This window comes from Papaver somniferum, chromosome 3 (assembly GCF_003573695.1).
Source record: "Papaver somniferum cultivar HN1 chromosome 3, ASM357369v1, whole genome shotgun sequence".
Lineage (NCBI taxonomy): Eukaryota > Viridiplantae > Streptophyta > Magnoliopsida > Ranunculales > Papaveraceae > Papaver > Papaver somniferum.
In genome coordinates, this window is record NC_039360.1 from 71,759,049 (window position 1) to 71,766,341 (window position 7,293).

The following is a 7,293-nucleotide window of genomic DNA, read 5'->3' on the forward strand; positions in this document are numbered from 1 at the left end:
GAAGGAGTTTGTAACCGGCGCATAAAATGGTATTAAGGATTTTATAACCGTCAAATAAGTGAGATAAAATAGTTTGTAACCGTCAAATTAGTGAAATGAAGTAGTTTGTAACTGCCACATAACTTGTGTTTGTAACCGTCAGAATGCCGGCATGGAAAGATGGCAAAATTCAGTGTCGGTACTGGTGACAATAAGTTTCAATTGTAACCATAAAACCGGCACAGTATGCTGATCACATTTCAACGCCGGTAGTGATTCTTGATTCATTATTAACGCGTCTCCAAAAGGTTTAAGCAAGCAAACTGACCCAAATTGGGCTTCATAATACTAAGGAAATAAATTAAAAAAAATTAAACACATAAACAACCTTACACATAAACATTAAACACATTAAATGAAAGATTTCAAGCTAATTGCAACTAACATCATTTCTTGGCACGAGATTCAACAAACAACGCATCTTCGAAATGCCTAAAAGGCTCTTTTCTCCATTTGGTATATGCGGCCTGAGCTTGATACCTATTATCTCGGTATCTTGCGAGAAACTCATTGTATTTGCGATACAATTTTATGAGGGCAATTGTCCGATTCGCTACAAACTCATCCCCGTAATCCATTTTGCGTTTCTTGCACTTACCGTCATATAACCTCGACATATAAGGACCATCCTCAACAAGACCTCAAAAAAGGTTTGAAGGGCGGTCATCTTCCGGCAAATCCGAAACTATGAAGTAATTCTTAATCCATTTGGTTTCTTCCTCAACATCCGCTTCTATCTTCGCTTGTTTTACACGTTCGATTATCTCTTTAGTTTCTTTGCGATATTTTTCTTGTATTGCTTCCTCTTCTTGTAATATTTTCCTTCTAAGTATCTCTTCTTCCATTGCGGCAAGTGACTTGGTGGTTGGCTCCTTCCTTTTAATTTTTGCTAGTATCATGGGAATTGAGTTGGTGGTGGATGATGATTGATTCCCTATCGGAGTGAAAAAAAAAATTCATATAAAAAATCTATGAAATCGGTAGTTCGTGATTTCTTTGCCATGAGAGAGATGTGCTGGAGGTCACCTTTTTTTTTTTTTTGAGGTATCAACTGCAATAAGTGTATCCATTCCTTTAAAAAGATGAGGACACAACGGCTCTTTTCCACTTTAACATTCCGGAATTGTCAGTATCTTAGATCCCACGCCGGAAATGGTCTTTACTGGTTTATGGTTCAAGAAAATAGCCGTTATGCATTGAATGCTCTATTCCGGCAGTGAACGTTAGATTTTCGACAATGCCGGAAAGGGTTGCCGGCACGCTAATGTATATAACTAAAAAGCCGGAACATTGTTTATTGCACTCAGAATTTTGACACTTAATTCCGGCATATAATAATATAAAAGATCCATGCCGGTACAAGGTACCGACATGGAATTATGCAAACATAAAATGCCGGAAATCTGATTTATTTGAAATTTAATCTTTGTCGACGGAACAACGAATGCACTTAGCATGTGCATCAATCCTTTGAACCCCTAGGCGACCCTAGTGGACGAGTTATAGTCTCGTGAGGGTTTACATAAAGATCTACCCACAAAACCTACACACAAAATTCTAAAGCCATCAATCTTCGTCCGAGGACGATACACCCTCCATCATCTCCGGGGCATACTCCGGGATTTTGGATTCCATGAATTGGTAGCTTGAATCGAATGCGAATGCTTCCCCCTTTTCCTCCAAGTAGCGCGCTTTGACGACTTCATGCTACAAAAACATAACACAAACTTACTTGGTTAGTGGTGTTTAATATGAAGATCAAACAACATGTATTTAATATGGTTGACATTGGATTCAAACATGAATGCTTCCCCCTTTTCTTGTAAGTAACGCGTTTTCACGGCTTGATGCTACAAAAACAACACACAAACTTTGTTTGTTTCATAAAATTTGCAAACGAGTAGATTATGACGAATTAATCATAAAGATACTTACGAGTTGTTGAGGAGACAATGTATTGCGGGTAGCGTGATTGATCCAATGTTTCATTTTTAGATACTCAACCACCGCATTTAGGATGATGTCGTGTCGTTCCTCGATTTGTTTGGCAGTTCTTCCTTTAGGGTTACCGTAATCGTGATAAATTTGTTAAAAATCTTCAACCACATGGAATCCCGCATGCTTTTATCTATAGTTGAAGGACGAGTTTCGGCGTACCATGCTTGGGTGATTGCTAAATCTTCCTCCGAGTCGAACGATGCCATTTGTTGTATATGAGATTAGGTACTATACTAGGGTTTAGGGTTTCTAAGTTAAGAGGCTCAAGGAAATATATATGAACACACGAGTTTTGGACTTTTGGGCCCAAGTATTAGCTCACTTTATATAGAGAAAAACCTCAAAGACTATTTTTTTTGAAAATCACCAAATCCGGCATTGAGGTAATTGTGACATAAGCTGACGGCACCAAGTACCGGTACAGTTTTTCCATAAGCTAACCATGCCGGTACAAGGGAATTTCTTCACAGAGATTGGGCCAAATACGCAACCATTACCGGCATGTTTGTACAACAACATTCAATGCTGTTACAAAGAACCGACATTGGATCTATAATAGCGACTATGCCGGTGTTTGTGAAATTCAAAAAAAAAACGGCTAGTTTTTTGAAAAATAAGACGGTTGGTGATTCATTTGTATATAATACCCCCCATTCCTTGGGAAAAATCTACACAAACCACCCACCAAAAAACAAAAATCCTTCTCTCAAGAAAGCAAGCACGATTAAAGCTTCACAAGGGATGGGAGATTCATCATCTAGCTCTATTTGCAAAGTAAGTAGAATAAACATTACTAACAATATAATATTCACTACTATGACGCATAACTAATATAATATTCTCTTACAGAGTCATCATTGCAAGTGTCAAATTTGCAAGTCACCTTCTCATATAGCCATGGACTGTCCTTTTATTTATTCAAAGTGTAGAAGCTGTGATGGGACACGCCGGTTTTGGATTGAAAAAATTGATGATGCTGAAAATAGAAGAATGTTTCTAAGGTGTTTGAATCACCCAAAGTGCGATGAGTTTCAATGGTTTGACAAAGCTGTTGAACTAGCAGAGTCAAGAGAAAATCACAAGGGCCAATGCAAGCCTATCGATGGGTGTGATGGGTGTTATATGAAGGGAAAGGAATATGTTGAAATAGAAGAAGAAGCAATGAAGATGATCCTTGACACCCCCATCCCGGACGATGTCTTCGAACAGATTCGGGAAACGCTCAAATGTTCCGCAATTGTTGAAAAAGGATGGAAATAGTTAATCTTTACCCAAATGTAATCCATTCTATGTTTTTTAGCATGTTTTAATTTAAAGTATCAAATCCAATGTAATAGACTTCTTAGGAATGATATAAAAGAACATTCGAAATGGATTTATACTCAAAACTAGCAGACTGCCGGCACAGAAGCGACCAATATTACAGTGCCGGTTTTCTGTCGACTATGAAAATTTGGGAAAAAATCATAAAACCGGCATAGATTGTAGAAAAAAGACTATGCCGGTACCTTCCAATTTCTATACAATAACATGAAATTTTTAATCTTCTAGTTCCGGTATGGTTTTATGAAACATTTCCTTGCCGGTACAAGAAACCGGCAATGAACTGTAATTTTCTCGCATGCCGGAACCTGTACCGACGTTGTTGAACCAAAGCTTTTCAATGCTGGAAGCAGTAGTAAATAAATCTTACAAAAATAACATTTCACTATAAATCTAAACATGTTCAACATAAAGCAATCACTCGAAACCTAAACATGTTCAACACAAACCAAATAACTGGATTATGCTTAAATGTTTTTAATCCAGGTAACATAAACCAAAAGCAAACCAAACAACTAAAGAGTTAACCATGAGGTACAAACGAAAACAAGTTCGTAATTGTTCAAGACGTAACAACCACCATCCAGAAAAAGAAACACAACTAAATAGTTAATCAATTGGTCCTTTGCTTCTTTTATTCCGGTTTCTTCCTAATTTCACCGAACAAATCCCTTGCACTAGGGTCAGTTTCTTCAACTTTATCAAGCTTCTCCACGACTTCCTTCACTTATTCATTTGATAGCCCCGCTCCTTCATCGTACTTGCAACATAACTGCTTCCTCAACTTTCCAAGCCGACGTCGCTAGTTTCATACATACAACACATAATTAGTATATATATGGTAACATACGATTATGTGTACATTAAACGACTAAGTAATTAACAATACTTACTATCAATCCAATGGTCTTATTAAGTTGGGCGATCGTAGTGGTGGCGGTGTGGGAGTTGGAACGGGAGGGTGTTTCTGGGGTGGAACTTGGACGTCATCCGGGCGGACGACAAAAGGATGTGACCATTGCAGGTAATCTTCCATGTAGTTGGCATCAACCTCATCACCGTTTTCCGCAATCTCCCACTTATCCCACTGACTAATATCTACCAAACGACGTGGTTCCCTATCCCTCCAATCTGTTGGATCCGGTTTTGGATCATACTCTACATGCAAACGATTAGGAGTTGAAAAGCACCGAGAAAGGTTAAGAACAAAACATCGAAAAGAGTCCGTCTTGATATGTGATAATTTCTTGAATCCAAGTTGGCGCATCAAACGTGTAGGATTGGCCATAACGTATCATTTTGGGTGGAACAACGACCCATGGTAGAATGCAACGTTAGCATACCTCAAAACTTGGTGGTTTCCTCTAACCTCCTTGTAAGGGTCGTAGACAACATCTTGGGTACTCATCGTGTCCAAATCCAACCTCATATCGATCAGTCGACCTATGTTACCGGGCTTCGGAGTGTTGTTGAACTCGTATCTCCTAGTTATAGGCGTATCGGGTTCGGGAAGGTCTTTGATCTTCAAGGAGGTCCAGTCCTTGAACAAGGTGGGGAAGTGTACATAAGCCCACACCTATTCCAAGGTGAAGCAATAAGTTTTATTTCTAAGTTCACGATAAGGGTACATGTGAACAATATACATAATAACATAAGTTTAAAAATAAAATTACCCGCAGTAGAGTGAAATTCCCGACAAATTGGTTGGTTTTAGCCTTAGAGGCCCTTCTCATCTCCATCATCAAATGCGCCATTACCGTGGTGCCCCAAGAATAACCATAGACATCTTCCAATGGATCCAAGTACTGAAGGTAGTTCGCACTAACCCTGTTGCCATTAGTGTCAGGGAATACCCTAGTGCCCAAGATGTATAACAGGTATGTAGCGGCAGTATAACGAATTTCTTCATGGTCCCATCCATCCTCCAAACATCTTTGCTTTGTGTTTTAAAACTTCTTCTTAAGCAGCGTCGACTTGATTGTCTTTGTCTTACCAGACTTGGATTCATAAAAACTCTCCACAGAAGTCTTGTAGTCCCAACCCAACAGCTTCTTAGTCAGAGCGTGCAACCTCGACCATTCTAGGTCCAGAGACTCAACTCCTTCTGCAACTGATTTTCCTGTAACATTCAAGCCTAGAATGTTTTGAGCATCATCAGGGATGAAGGTCATCTCCCCAAAAGGGAAGTGCATGGTATCGGTTTCACCATGATACCTTTCGACGAAGCAATTGATAGTCACGGAATCATGCTTCACATAATTTTCAACCAAAGCATATAGACCAGATTCCATTACTATTTATTGGACCTCTGCACATTCATCGGACAATTTTCAACAATCTGCGGCTTGGTTTCGGCAAACACGCACAACCTTCGTATGATCCTACAATTAGGAAACAATACAATTAAGATATTTTACATAAATACACAACAATACATATGCACAAGATAAAAAAAATACTTACATAGGTTTGATAGATAGTACGAGCCCACGGGTGCTTGTATCCAAATAGTGTTTTCGGTTCCGGAGCTTCATCCCAAATTCTACCACGTTCAAGGTCAGGTATCATGTCATTAATATGAGGAAGGTGGGAACCTTTGACTTTAACTTTGCCATTGCCCTTCTTGACATTGCCTTGTGTTGGTTGTTGACTTGGCCCACCAACTTCGCTTTGACTTGCTAATTGACTTGGAGGAACCACATTATCTTCATCCTCACTTTCCTCTTCATCTTGCTCATCGTGGTCACAGATTACAGCTCGACTACGGTCACCACCACTCTCCCAAATTATCCCTATTGTCTCAGCCCCCAAACGCTTTTTACGACCTTCATCTTTCCCTCGAGGAGGGAGAGATTTAGGAGTATCAAGACCGTCCTTCCTTCTTCTCTTAGTGACAGCATCTTTAGTTTTTCTTTTGTTAGCCTTCTTGGCTTTTGACCTATATCACAAAATCACACGAAATGAATGTGAGACAACTCACTTTCAGTTTTTCCACCGGCATTGACTTACTAAAACAAAGCACGCCGGTTGTCTGTTCCGGCATTAAACAATGACTGTCGACAATGCCGGTAATCATATGTAATTCTCCTGTATGTTTTTAGTCCACTACCGGCATTCTCGAAATAAATCAATTCCATGCCGTAACATGGTGTCGGCATTCAAATCAACCTAAAAATGTATGCCGGTACTGGTGATAAATTCATAAACTCTTTTGTATGGTTTAAGTCCACTACCGGCATGCTCGAATTTTCACAAAGGAATGCCGGTACTATAAACCGGCATACAATGGAACCAAATGTCTATGCCGGTACTGGTGACAAATTCATAAACTCTCTTGTATGTTTTTAGACCACTACCGGCATACACGAATAGTTATAAATGACTGCCGGTACCAAGAACCGGCAGGGAATTCGACCCAAATTCTATGCCGGTATCTAAAATTCAGTTTCTGGTGAATCTGCGGAGTGAAACCGGCATTGTATTCATCCTAGATTGAATGCCGGAAGGTAAAACCGGCACCGTATTCATACATATTTCAGTGCCGGTAATCACTGAAACTCAACTGTTTCAGTTAGGGTTTGCGATTCTAACCTAAACCCATCGCTATAGATCGATTAAAACACTCATAAAGTAGTTTAAAATCACTTACCTTCTCACAGAAGCCATGGTTGCGAGAGGTTGATTGTCCGAATCCGCTGCTTGTTCTTCTTCTTGCTCTTGAGAAATCTTAGCAATTCTTTGTTCCTGTTTTTGTTGAGAAATCATTTTTGAGTTCGATTGGGCATTCGTTTTCTTTCGTGGAGGCATTGTTTATGATTCGGATAGGTTAATCGACGAAGAACAGATGAAGAACGATGATTTTTTTTTCAAAAACCTAAACCTAGGTCAGTGCCGGTAGATGGAAGGATGGGGGATATGTGTTTGGTTTTTAGA